The sequence below is a fragment of the Hemitrygon akajei genome, chromosome 14 (assembly GCF_048418815.1).
Source record: "Hemitrygon akajei chromosome 14, sHemAka1.3, whole genome shotgun sequence".
Lineage (NCBI taxonomy): Eukaryota > Metazoa > Chordata > Chondrichthyes > Myliobatiformes > Dasyatidae > Hemitrygon > Hemitrygon akajei.
In genome coordinates, this window is record NC_133137.1 from 19,197,410 (window position 1) to 19,211,857 (window position 14,448).

A 14,448-nucleotide genomic window follows, 5' to 3' on the forward strand; every position below is an offset into this window, starting at 1 on the left:
AACACTAAACTGTTTCAAGCTCCAGTGGTTGGCTAGATCAGCTGTTCCCAACACATGATATTCGTACCCCACGAAGACAATGCAAACGAATATTGGAAGCAGAGGTGCTCAATGCCCAGGTACTCATTTTAAAACTGCCACCAAAGATAAACTTCGCAAATTACATCAACAGCTTAGATACAGGCATTGTACTTACCTTACGTAAGTGAATTACAGCCAGGGCAAGATGCACGGCGGTATCTACGCATGGTGAAACTTTTGTCTTCATATTTATTTTACTTAAAGGGAACAAACATTTTACTGTAATGTTTTAGGTACACAATACAAAATATGAACTATTTAAGTGCTGTACCTGGATCTGGCATTGTGCTTATTTTAAAGGAAATAGGTGCATTACAGCCAGGGCAATAGGCACAAACTGCACAGATGGTACCTCTCCATACAGCTTGGATTTGGATATGATTTGTAAGTGTGCAGACTGCATGACAACCCTTTTGTTTTGAGTCTTCGGTTTCTGAACCACATTGATCAATCCCGATCGCCTAATACATTGGAAAGATTTAGACACAAGAGACAGCAGCTGCTGGAACATGGAGCAAGAAAAGGAACTGCTGGAAGAGCTGGGCAAGTCAAGAAGTAACTGTGGAAGTCCTGATACAGGGTCTCAACCTGAATATCCCTGTACCTTCCTCCACGATGCTGCTTGACCTACTGAGTTCTTCCAGCGGTTAGTATCTCGTACAAGATCAGATTGTACTGGAGAGGGTGCAGTGGAGATTCCACAGGATATTGCAGTGTTTCAGCTGTGAGGAGAGATTGGTGTTTATTTTTCATGACGCAGAGATGGTTAGAAGGGGAGCTGACTGAGAGAAACTATATTGTGAGGGGCAAAGCTAGAGTACGTAGTGAGAAACATCTTCCCTTACCATAAGCAGAGATGTGCATTTAAGGTAAGGGCTAGTGGGTTCATAGGGGACTTGAGGCAGAATTGTTTTCAGCCAAAGGCTAGTAAATCTGGAACACACCACATGGTGAAGTGTAGAGGCAGGTGCTCTCACACTTATAGAAGTATTTGGATGAGCAGTTGAAGCACTATGGCTTTGAAGTCTATGGACCTAGTGTTGGAAGTGAGATTAGTCTAGATCAGAGGCTCTCAACCAAGGGCCTATGCACCCCTCAGTTAATGGTAGGGGTCCATGGCACAAAAAAGGTTGGAAACCTCTAGTTCAGATGTATGTGATGGTCAACACAGAGACAATGAGCCACATGCCATCTGACTCTATAACTCGACATCTGCGACCTTAAACCTCAAATGTTACTTATTTATGTTTAAATAACAACAAAAGTTTTACCCTGTTCAGCTCCCATTTTGGTATAAATTATAAGCGAAAGAACATCTAACATTCGATTTGACATGGAAAGTTTGAAGTCCTTCATAATTTCTCTAATGTACAGTACTGTGCAAAAGTCTTAGGCACATACACATATAAAAATAAATAAAGAGAGAGGGAGAGGGAGAGGGAGAGGGAGAGAGAGAGGGAGAGAGAAAGAGGAGAGAGAAAGAGGAGAGAGAGAAAGGGAGAGAGAGGAGAGAGAGAAAGGGAGAGAGAGAGCTAGGATGCCTAAGAATTTTGCACAGCACTGTAGTAATTTTTATGTATTGCACTGTACTGCAGCTACACACAAAAAAACAATTTCATGTTTTTGTGACATGTGTGAGTGATGATAAACCTGAACCTGATATGGGTCTGTATTGTGGACTGAGAGTGGGAAGCGGCAGGGAGAGGGGAATCATGGTGGGAAAAGCAGGAGGGAGAGGGGAGGGAGCGGGAAGCACCAGAGAGATTTTTGTAATGATGAATAAACCAATTGTTTTGAATCAAACGACCTTGCCTGGTGTCTCGGGGCTGTGTGTGTCTGCACCTGTACCATACCCCACTCCTTCTCTGCCACCTGTCTTGCTCCCCTCCCACAGCACTCCACCCTCACCATTCCCAACATTCTTTGTTCCTTCCGGATTTACAGGCTTGCTTTCTGCTCCATGTTGTCAAATACAGTACTGTGCGAAAGCTTTATGTGCCCTGTCAATATATCTGTGCCAAAGACTTCTGCACAGTACCATAATTTAAATCATCTGGGAAAATAAGATTTTTGCTGATACTGTCGAACGGGCAGCAGCATCAAATGGCACTGTGAAGCAGCAGCTCTAACAGAGGAGCCAATAGTGAGTTGAACCTGGGTTCAATCCAGTGCTGCCTATGTGGAGTTTGCATGCTCCTCCTGTGATCATGTGGGTTTCCTCAGAATTCTCAGCTTCTGTCCCACATCCCAAAATGCTGCTACTTATTATGATAATTAGCACTGTCAAATTGCTTTTGGTGTTATTGGAAGTTGAAATGGAGGGGGAATGTGGCTACCATAAAAATTAGTGGGACAATGGTATTGCTCTTTGAGACAGTCAGAATGGCCTCTTTTTCTTAAGGGAATATGGATTTTGGATTGCTTAGCCATTTTATTAGTCATGATTATTTGTCAGTGAGGCAGTGGGATTAAAGTATTTTGCTGGGCATTTAAATACCTTCTTCGTACAGAGATCTTGTGCTTTCAGCAGTGGAGAAAATGCTGTCATCTCTAATAAAAGATGTAATAGCAGCGCACTTGGAAAGCGATAATGGGATCAGACCAAGTCGGCAAGGATTTTTAAAATCAGATGTGCTGTGGAGAGTATTCTGACTGGCTGCATCACTGCCTGGCATGGAGGAGGGGGGGAGGGGGGGAGGGGGGCGGCTACTACGCAGGACCGAAAGAAGCTACATAAAGTTGCAAAATTAGTCAGCTCCATCATGGGTACTAGCCTCTGTAGTATCTTCAAGGAACGGTGCCGCAAAGTCAACAAATTTCACCACATCTGCTGGTGATACTAACCTGATTATGATTCTGATTAAAAGGGAAGTCGACAAAAAGGAACAGAGAGTTTTGATGAGGATGGCTGATTAACGAACGGTCAGAAAATCTGATAATTTTGGTCTGTCAGAAGGATTTCGAAGTTCAAAGTTTCATAACTCAAATTTTTATCAGGCTCTACACAGTGGCAAAATGAAAGCATGTGGGATCAGAAGCAATAATGAAAGTATGTGGGATTGGAAGTAATGCACTGACAGTAACTGAAACAATGATTGGTTGACAGACCAGAAACAGAGAGTAGGAATAACTGAGCCTTGTCCTAAGTGACAGCCGGGAAGATCTAGAGATGAATGCTTAAATCCCAGCTATCACGGTGACTTGGTTCAGTTTTCTGAATGCAACCTCCTCAGCTTTCCAGGCGACACAAAGCTAGGGGAGGGAGAGATTTGAAGAGGACGCAAAGAGTCTCCAGTGTGATTCAGAAAACTCAGGCAAGTGGCAGATGAATAGAAGATACAGTTTAATGTGGAAAATGTGAGGTTATCCAGTTTCGTTCAGAGAACAGGAAGACAAGTTACTATTACGGTGGTGATATACAGGAAAAGGGATCAGTGTAAAGAGATCAGCATTCTCATACACGAGTCTCTGATGGCCAGCATTAAGATGTCGTAAGCGGTTAGGAAAATAATAGGCTTATTAGACAGCATTGCAGAAGGATTTCAATACAGAGCAAGGATATCTTACTGCAGTTTGAGACTCATCTTGAGATTTATCATATTATCAACAATGTTCCATAAAACCATAAGACAAAGGAGCAGAAGTCAGCCATTCGGCCCATCAAGTCTGCTCCGCCATCATGTGCTGATCCAATCTCCCCTTTAGTCCCATTCCCCCACCTTCTCACTATAACCTTTAATGCCCTGACGACTCAGATACCTCTCAATCTCTGCCTTAAATACAGCCAATGACTTGGCCTCCACTGCCGCCCGTGGCAACAAATTCCACAGATTCACCACCCTCTGGCTAAAAAAAATTTTTCACATCTCTGTTCTGGATGGGCGCCCTGCAATCCTCAAGTCGTGTCCTCTCGTACTAGACTCCCCCACCATGGGAAACAACTTTGCCACATCCACTCTGTCCATGCCTTTCAACATTCAGAATGTTTCTGTGAGGTCCCCCCTCATTCTTCTAAACTCCAAGGAGTACAGTCCAAGAGCGGTCAAACGTTCCTTGTATGTTAACCCTCTCATTCCCAGAATCATTCTAGTGAATCTTCTCTGAACCCTCTCCAATGTCAGCACATCCTTTCTTAAAAAAGGAGCCCAAAACTGCACACAACACTCCAAGTGAAGTCTTACCAGTGCCTTATAGAGCCTCAACATCATACCCCTGCTCCTATACTCTATTCCTCTAGAAGTGAATGCCAACATTGCATTCGCCTTCTTCACCACCAACTCAACCTGGAGGTTAAGCTTCAGGGTATCCTGCACGAGGACTCCCAAGTCCCATTGCATCTCAGAACTTTGAATTCTCTCTCCATTTAAATAATAGTCTGCCCATTTATTTCTTCCACCAAAGTGCATGACCGTACACTTTGCGACATTGTAATTCATTTGCCACTTCTTTACCCATTCCCCCAATCTATCCAAGTCTCTCTGCAGACTCTCTGTTTCCTCAGCACTACTGGCCCCTCTACCTATCTTTGTACCATCACAAAACTTAGCTACAAAGCCATCTATTCCATAATCCAAATCATTGATATACAACATAAAGAGAAGCGGCCCCAACACAGATCCCTGTGGAACACCACTGGTAACCGGTAGCCAACCAGAATGGGATCCCTTTATTCCCACTCTCTGTTTCCTGCCAATCAACCAACGCTCTATCCATGTATGTAACTTTCCTGTAATTCCATGGGCTCTTATCTTGTATAGCAGCCTCATGTGCAGCATCTTGTCAAAGGGCTTCTGAAAATCCAAATACACAACATCCACTGCATCTTCCTTGTCTAGCCTACTTGTAATTTCCTCAAAAAATTGCACTAGGTTTGTCAGGCAGGATTTTCCTTTAAGGAAACCATGCTGAGTTCTGTCTATCTTGTCATATGCCTCCAGGTACTCTGTAACCTCATCCTTGACAATCGACTGCAACAACTTCCCAACCACCGATGTCAAGCTAACAGGTCTATAATTTCCTTTTTGCTTCCTTGCCCCCTTCTTAAATAGCGGAGTGACATTTGCATTCTTCCAGTCCTCAGGAACCAGGCCAGAATCTATTGACTTTTGAAAGATCATTGCTAATGCCTCTGCAATCTCCACTGCTACTTCCTTCAGAACACGAGGGTGCATCTGGTCCAGGGGATTTATCTACCCTTAGACTATTCAGTTTCCTGAGCACTTTCTTTGTTGTAATTGTGACTGCGCATATTTCTCTTCCCTGACACCCTTGAACGTCCAATATATTGCTGATGTCTTCCTCAGTGAAGACTGATGTAAAATACTCGTTCAGTTTCTCCGTCATCTCCTTATCTCCCATTACAATTTCTCCAGCATCATTTTCTATTGGTCCTATATCTACTCTCACCTGTCTTTTACTCTTTATATACTTGAAAAAGATTTTAGTATCCTCTTTGATATTATTATTATTCCCTATAATTTGTAATGACCAGTGTGCACAAGAATCTTCTGCTGTGCAGTTTTTTACCCAGTGACAACAGCATGTGTGCACTGAATTTTTAAATGGAAGTAAACATTAATTTATTCAATAAAAAGAGTATAAATAAGCCAGTTCTAAAATCTGCAAACAAATCATCGCAAATTCCACGTGGTTGGCACCGTTCGCATCAGAAATCAGAAAAGGAAATGTGATTGTGTACAATCATGAAATATGTTTAACATGCCAACGAGGGAGAGGGCAACAACCTTCTGTACGCAGTTTAAATTCCTTTGTGCGCTAGTAGCAAAAGCATTGTCCTCGTGTACGTGCATGGTCCTTAGATGGAACGTTGATTATCAACACAACCTGAAGAGGTATGTTGAATCACAGGCAAAAAAAAAAAACAGCAGACACTGGAAATCCATAGCAACACACACAAAACGCTGGAGGAACTCTGCAGGCCAGGAAGCATCTATGGAAAAGAGTATAGTCGGCGTTTTGGGACAAAGCCCTTTAACCAGTCCTGTTAAAGGGTCTTGGCCTGAAACGTCGACTATACTCTTTCCCCTAGATGCTGCCTGGTCTGCTGACTTTCTCTAGCATTTTGCAAGTCATGTTGCACGTTCAACAGCAACCTTGGAAATTATGTAAAACCACATCATCTCTCAAAGTTGCTGTCAGTTTCATAGACTAATGATGGTAATCGGAATTTCACTGCAACTTAAACCCCCAAATTTCTTTGCCCAAGGACAGACACAGCAAGTCTCATTACTTTGCACAATGGAAGAATATTATCGTGTTGGAGGTCAATTAATCCAGACCCAGGAGATCTTTTCAGGGCAGAGTCCCAGCCCCAACCATCTTTAGTTACCTTACCAATGACATTTCTTCCAGCATCAGGTCAAAAAGCAAAGCAGTCCATGGGTCCGTTCAGCAAGATGCGAAAGCATATTTGCATGGGCTGCTAAGCTGCAAGTGGCAGACAATCAACATCACCAACAAGAGATAAGCTATCTGCCTAGCATTGATAGTTATTGATGCTGCTATCAGTGGGTCGTCCTGAGGAGGCATTCAGGAGGAGACCTGGTGGAAGAAACTCTCCCATCTCAAAGTACGCTGAGATGTTATGTTCAAGAGCATAGGTAAGAGCAGGCAACTGAATGTAATTTATGTCATTACTACTGCACCATACTTTGGGTGTAGACGAATTGCTCTGTAGAATTCCACGTTTTAAATGGGAGCATAGTTAAACTGACTGAGTATTTAACGGCTTTATTGAGGGAGAGCAAGTTGCATTGCAATGTTCCGAAAACTTCTGTGCAAAAAACCACAACAGTAAAGATGCTGTTTCGTCAGAGGATGAGGGATAGCATTGTGGGTACACAAACAGTCCAGTTGACAGACACAGCAAGTCTGTCTCTGACCACATTTGATAAGCTAAATAGCAGGAGAACTACCGGGGAACCTTCCTCAATCTGTCCCAATGGTACAAAATGTCTTAGCTGAAGGTTTCTGATGTCTGGATTAAGGAGATTAATTAGCATTGACCATAAAACATGGGGGCAGAATTAGGACCTTTGGCCCATTGAGCCTACTCTGCCGTTGCATCATGGCTAACTTGCTATCCTTCTCAAGCCCATTCTCCTGCCTTCTCCCCGCAACCTTTGACACCCTTACAAATCAAGAACTTGATTTAAATACAGTGCTGTGCAAAAGTCTTAGGCACATATATATTGCTAGGGTGCCTAAGGCATTTGCACAGTACTGTAGTAATTTTATGCATCGCACTGTATACTGCCTCAAAAAGAAGAACAGATGTGTGAGTGATGAGAAACCTGATTCTGATAAGGGTTGCTGTTGTGGACTGAGAGTGTGAAGGGACACAGAGAGGTGACAATGTTCCCAGAGTAGTGCTGGTTGAAGTGTATTCCAGTGATTAGAAAATAGAAAGAGCCAAGTGTGGAACAGTGATAAATCTCCAAAGTAGGCCACTCGGCCCCAGAGGCCATTCTGCCATTCAGTAAGAAGATGAGTAATCCAAACTTGGCCTCAGGGCACTTTCTCATTTGGTCCATATATTCCCTTGTGGTTTAACAGTCTGCCACTTTCTGCTTTGAAGATATTTAATGACTGCCTCCATAGTTCCCCGGAGTAGAGAATTCTAAAGATTCACAACCTTCTGAGTTTATGTTCTGTTCGGTGAGCTTGTTTGATGGCTATAGACTAAAATGAGATCTAATGCTGTGATATTCCACTGCTTTCTGAAGATGTGAACTGGTGCCTATGAAGGTGCAAGAGGAATCCAATATATAAAACAATTTGCAAAAGATCAAGTGCTTACAGACAATGACACACATATCTTTAAGTTTCTGGTATATTGAGATCAAGGATTCATCTGTGAAAATATATGAAATTTAACTTCGTCCATTCACTGCCTTGCTCCATGTGAGATCCTGGAACAAGTTACTGAGGAACATCTCACTTGGCTTACTCTCCCCTCTCCATGGGAAAAAAATATTACATTTACTGGGAAAACTTGCAATGGCAAAACTTGTATGGAGAAAATCTTCCTTTTTTAAGGCTATGTTAAACCCACAATTATGTTATCACTTTGGCTTAATGATGGACAAGCATTTATTTAGCTATTATTAGTGCTGATTACTTGGTGACTTCTCTGGCCCAATGAGTCTCACTTCCCGGCAAATCACTTATTTAATCCTAGCCTAATCACAGGGCAATTTACAATGACCACCAGTACGTCGACTAGTAACCTATTAACCAGTACATAGAACCATAGAACACTACAGCACAGTACAGGCCCTTCAGCCCTCCATGTTGTGCCGACCCATATAATCCTTAAAGAAAGTACTAAACCCACACTACCCCATAACCTTCCATTTTTCTTTCATCCATGTGCCTGTCCAAGAGGCTCTTAAATACCCCTAATGTTTTAGCCTCCACCACCATCCTGGGCAAGTCATTCCAGGCACTCACAACCCTCTGTGTAAAAAACTTACCCCTGATATCTCCCCTAAACTTCCGTCCCTTAATTTTGTACATATGCCCTCTGGTGTTTGCTATTGGTGCCCTGGGAAACAGGTACTGACTATCCAGCCTATCTATGTCTCTCATAATCTTGTAAACCTCTATCAAGTCCCCTCTCATTCTTCTACGCTCCAAAGAGAAAAGTCCCAGCTCTGCTAACCTTGCTTCATATGACTTGTTCTCCAAACCAGGCAAAATCCCGGTAAATCTCCTCTGCACCCTCTCCATAGCTTCCACATCCTTCCTATAATGAGGTGACCAGAATTGAACACAATACTCTAAGTGTGGTCTCACCAGAGATTTGTAGAGTTGCAAATGACCTCTCTACTCTTAAACTCAGTACCCCTATTAATGAAGCCTAGCATCCCATAGGCCTTCTTAACTACCCAATCAACCTGTGCAGCGACCTTAAGGGATGTATGGATTTGAACCCCAAGGTCCCTTTGTTCATCCACACTCTTAAGTAACTGGCCATTAATCCTGTATTCAGTCTTCTGGTTTGTCCTTCCAAAATGTATCACCTCACACTTGTCCAGATTGAACTCCATCTGCCATTTTTCTGCCCAACTCTGCAGCCTGTCTATATCCTCTTGTAACCTTAGACCACTTACAGCTCCATCCACAACTCCTCCATAGAAACATAGAAAATAGGTGCAGGAGTAGGCCATTCGGCCTTTCAAGCCTGCACCGCCATTCAGTATGATCATGGCTGATCATCCATCTCAGAACTCTGTACCTGCTTTCTCTCCATACCCCCGATCCCTTTAGCCACAAGGGCCATATCTAACTTCCTCTTAAATATAGCCAATGAACCGGCCTCAACTGTTTCCTGTGGCAGAGAATTTCACAGATTCACCACTCTCTGTGTGAAGAAGTTTTTCCTCATCTCGGTACTAAAAAGCTTCCCCTTTATCCTTAAACTGTGACCCCTCATTCTGGACTTCCCCAACATTGGAAACAATCTTCCTGCATCTAGCCTGTCAAATCCCTTTAGAATTTTATACGTTTCAATAAGATCCCCCCTCAATCTTCTAAATTCCAGTGAGTATAAGCCTAGTTGATCCAATCTTTCTTCATATGAAAGTCCTGCCATCCCAGGAATCAATCTAGGGAACCTTCTCTGTACTCCCTCTATGGCAAGAATGTCTTTCCTCAGATTAGGGGACCAAAACTGCACACAATACTCTAGGTGCGGTCTCACCAAGGCCTTGTACAACTGCAGCAGAACCTCCCTGCTCCTGTACTCAAATCTTTTTGCTATGAATGCCAACATACCATTTGCCTTTTTCACTGCCTGCTGTACCTGCATGCCCACTTTCAATGACTGGTGTACAATGACACCCAGGTCTCGTTGCACCTCCCCTTTTCCTAATCGGCCACTGTTCAGATAATAGTCTGTTTTCCTGTTCTTGCAACCAAAGTGGATAACCTCACATTTATCCACATTAAATTGCATCTGCCATGAATTTGCCCACTCACCTAACCTATCCAAGTCACCCTGCATCCTCTTAGCATCCTCCTCACAGCTAACACTGCCGCCCAGCTTCGTGTCATCCGCAAACTTGGAGATGCTGCATTTAATTCCCTCGTCTAAATCATTAATATATATTGTAAACAACTGGGGTCCCAGCACTGAGCCTTGCGGTACCCCACTAGTCACTGCCTGCCATTCTGAAAAGGTCCCGTTTACTCCCACTCTTTGCTTCCTGTCTGCCAACCAATTCTCTATCCACATCAATACCATACCCCCAGTACCATGTGCTTTAAGCTTGCACACTAATCTCCTATGTGGGACCTTGTCAAAAGCCTTTTGAAAATCTAAATATACCACATTCACTGGCTCTCCCCTATCCACTCTACTAGTTACATCTTCAAAAAATTCTATTAGGTTCGTCAGACATGATTTTCCTTTCACAAATCCATGCTGACTTTGTCCGATGACTTCACCTCTATCCAAATGTGCTGTTATCACATCTTTGATAACCGACTCTAGTATTTTCCCCACCACCGATGTCAGACTAACCGGTCTATAATTCCCCGGTTTCTCTCTCCCTCCTTTTTTAAAAAGTGGGGTTACATTAGCCACCCTCCAATCCTCAGGAACTAATCCAGAATCTAAGGAGTTTTGAAAAATTATCACTAATGCATCCACTATTTTTTGGGCTACTTCCTTAAGCACTCTGGGATGCAGACCATCTGGCCCTGGGGATTTATCTGCCTTTAATCCCTTCAATTTACCTAACACCACTTCCCTACTAACATGTATTTCCCTCAGTTCCTCCATCTCACTAGACCCTCGGTCCCTTACTATTTCCGGAAGATTATTTATGTCCTCCTTAGTGAAGACAGAACCAAAGTAGTTATTCAATTGGTCTGCCATGTCTTTGTTCCCTATGATCAATTCACCTGTTTCTGACTGTAAAGGACCTACACTTGTCTTGACCAATCTCTTTCTTTTCACATATCTATAAAAGGTTTCACAGTCAATTTGTATGTTCCCTGCCAGCTTTCTCTCATAATCTTTTTTTCCCTTTCCTAATTAAGCCCTTTGTCCTCCTCTGCTGGACTCTGAATTTCTCCCAGTCCTCAGGTGTGCTGCTTTTTTTTTGCTAATTTATATGTTTCTTCTTTGGACTTGATACTATCCCTAATTTCCCTTGTCAGCCATGGGTGCACTACCTTCCCTGGTTTATTCTTTTGCCAAACTGGGATGAACAATTGTTGTAGTTCATCCATGCGATCTTTAAATGCTTGCCATTGCATATCCACCGTCAACCCTTTAAGTATCATTTGCCAGTCTATCTTAGCTAATTCACGTCTCATACCTTCAAAGTTACCCTTCTTTAAGTTCAGAACCTTTGTTTCTGAATTAACTATGTCACTCTCCATCTTAATGAAGAATTCCACCATATTATGGTCACTCTTACCCAAGGGGCCTCGCACGACAAGATTGCTAACTAACCCTTCCTCATTGCTCAATACCCAATCTAGAATGGCCTGCTCTCTAGTTGGTTCCTCAACATGTTGGTTCAGAAAACCATCCCGCATACACTCCAAGAAATCCTCTTCCTCAGCACCTTTACCAATTTGGCTCACCCAATCTATATGTAGATTGAAGTCACCCATTATAACTACTGTTCCTTTATTGCACGCATTTCTAATTTCCTGTTTAATGCCATCCCCAACCTCACTACTACTGTTAGGTGGCTTGTACACAACTCCCACCAGCGTTTTCTGCCCCTTGGTGTTATGCAGCTCTACCCATATCGATTCCACATCCTCCAGGCTAATGTCCTTCCTTTCTATTGTGTTAATCTCCTCTCTAATCAGCAATGCTACCCCACCTCCTTTTCTTTCCTGTCTATCCCTCCTGAATATTGAATATCCCTGGATGTTGAGCTCCCATCCTTGGTCACCCTGGAGCCATGTCTCTGTGATCCCAACTATATCATATTCATTAATAACTATCTGCACATTCAATTCATCCACCTTGTTACGAATGCTCCTCGCATTGACACACAAAGCCTTCAGGCTTGTTTTTACAACACTCTTAGCCCTTATACAATTATGTTGAAAAGTGGCTCTTTTTGCTTTTTGCCCTGGATTTGCCTGCCTGCCACTTTTACTTTTCACCTTACTACTTTTTGCTTCTACCCTCATTTTACACCCCTCTGTCTCTCTGCACTTGTTTCCATCCCCCTGCCACATTAGTTTAAATCCTCCTGAACAGCAGTAGCAAACGCTCCCCCTAGGACATTGGTTCCAGTGCAGACAGTCCTGTTTATACCGGTCCCACCTCCCCCAGAACTGGTTCCAATGCCCCAGAAATTTGAATCCCTCCCCCTTGCACCATTTTTCAAGCCACGTATTCATCTGAAATATCCTCCTATTTCTACTCTGACTAGCATGTGGCACTGGTAGTAATCCAGAGATTATTACCTTTGTGGTCCTACTTTTTATTTTATCTCCTAACTCCCTAAATTCACCTTGTAGGACCTCATCCAGTTTTTTACCTATATCGTTGGTACTTATGTGCACCACGACCACTGGCTGTTCACCCTCCCATTCCAGAATGTCCTGCAGCCGCTCAGAGACATCCTTGACCCTTGCACCAGGGAGGCAACATACCATCCTGGAGTCTCGTTTGCGGCCGCAGAAACGCCTATCTATTCCCCTTACAATCGAATCCCCTATCACTACAGCTCTCCCACTCCTTTTCCTTCCCTCCTGTGCCGCAGAGCCACCCATGGTGCAATGAACTTGGCTGCTGCTGCCTTCCCCTGATGAGACATCTCCCCCAACAGTATCCAAAACAGTATATCTGTTTAGGAGGGAGATGACCCCAGGGGACTCCTGCACTACCTGCCTACTGCTACGCTGTCTAGTGGCCACCCCTTCCCTTTCTGCCTGAGTAGTCTTTACCTGTGGTGTGGCCAACTCACTGAACGTGCTATTCACGACTTTCTCAGCATCGCAGATGCTCCAGTATGAATCCAGTCGCAGCTCCAGATGCTCAATGCGGTCTGCCAGAAGCTGCAGTTGGACACACTTCCTGCACACATAGTCGTCAGGGACACTGGAAGTATCCCTGAACTCCCACATACTGCAGGATGAACAAACCACGGGGCCGATCTCAGCTGCCATGACCTACCCAATACTTGCCTCAACTTTTGAAACTTCCTCCTTTGTAAGGAACTTACCCGGCCTTACCTCACTTGGAGTGAAGCTCGTCCTCAGCCTCTGCTCGCTGAAGCCTCTCGAGACAAAGCCTTCCTACTCTGTCTCCCTCTGCTCCGTCGCCCGCTCCATCTACTGTTCTCTTTAAATACTCACGTTCCGACTTACACGCGCTTGCGTGTCCAATCTTCGTGTCATCCGCAAACTTACTCACCCATCCTTCCGCCTCTACATCCAGGTCATTTATAAAACTCACAAATAGCAGGGGTCCCAGGACAGATCCCTACGGCACTCCACTAGTCACAGACCTCCAGGCAGAATACTTTCCTTCCACAACTACCCTCTGCTTTCTTCCTTTAAGCCAATTTTTTATCCAAACAACCAAGGTTCCACTTATCCCATGCCTCACGACTTACTGGATGAGTCTCTCATGAGGGACCTTGTCAAATGCTTTGCTAAAGTCCACGTAGACCACATCCACTGCCCTACCCTCATCAATTTCTTTTGTTACCTCTTCAAAAAACTCAATCAGGCTCGTGAGGCACGATTTTCCCTTCACAAAGCCATGTTGACTATTCATGAGTAGACTGTACTTCTCCAAATGCTCATAGATTCTATCCTTAAGAATCCTTTCCAGTAGTTTGCATACCATTGACGTAAGACTTACCGGTCTATAGTTCCCAGGTTTCTCCTTTTTTAAACAAGGGAACTACATTTGCCATTCTCCAGTCCTCCAGCACTTCCCCTGCAGCCACAGAGGATTCAAAGATCATGGCTAATGCTCCTGCGATCTCTTCTCTCAATTCCCACAACAACCTGGGGTGTATCATATCTGGCCCTGGGGATTTATCAATCTTAATGTTTTTAAGAAGATCCAGCACTTCTTCTTCCTTAATCTCCACATTGTCCAGCACACAGGCCTGCTCTACTTTGACCTCATCCTGATCAAGATCCTTTTCACTTGTGAATACTGAAGCAAAGTATTCATTTAGGACCTCCCCAACCTCCTCCACCTCCAGGCACATGTTGCCCTCTTTATCCTTTAGCAGTCCCACCTTCGTTCTCGTCATCCTCCTATTCTTCACATTTGCATAGAATGCCTTGGGGTTCTCCTTAATCCTACACGCCAAGGCCTTCTCCTGCCCCCTTCGAGCTCTCCTAAGTCCT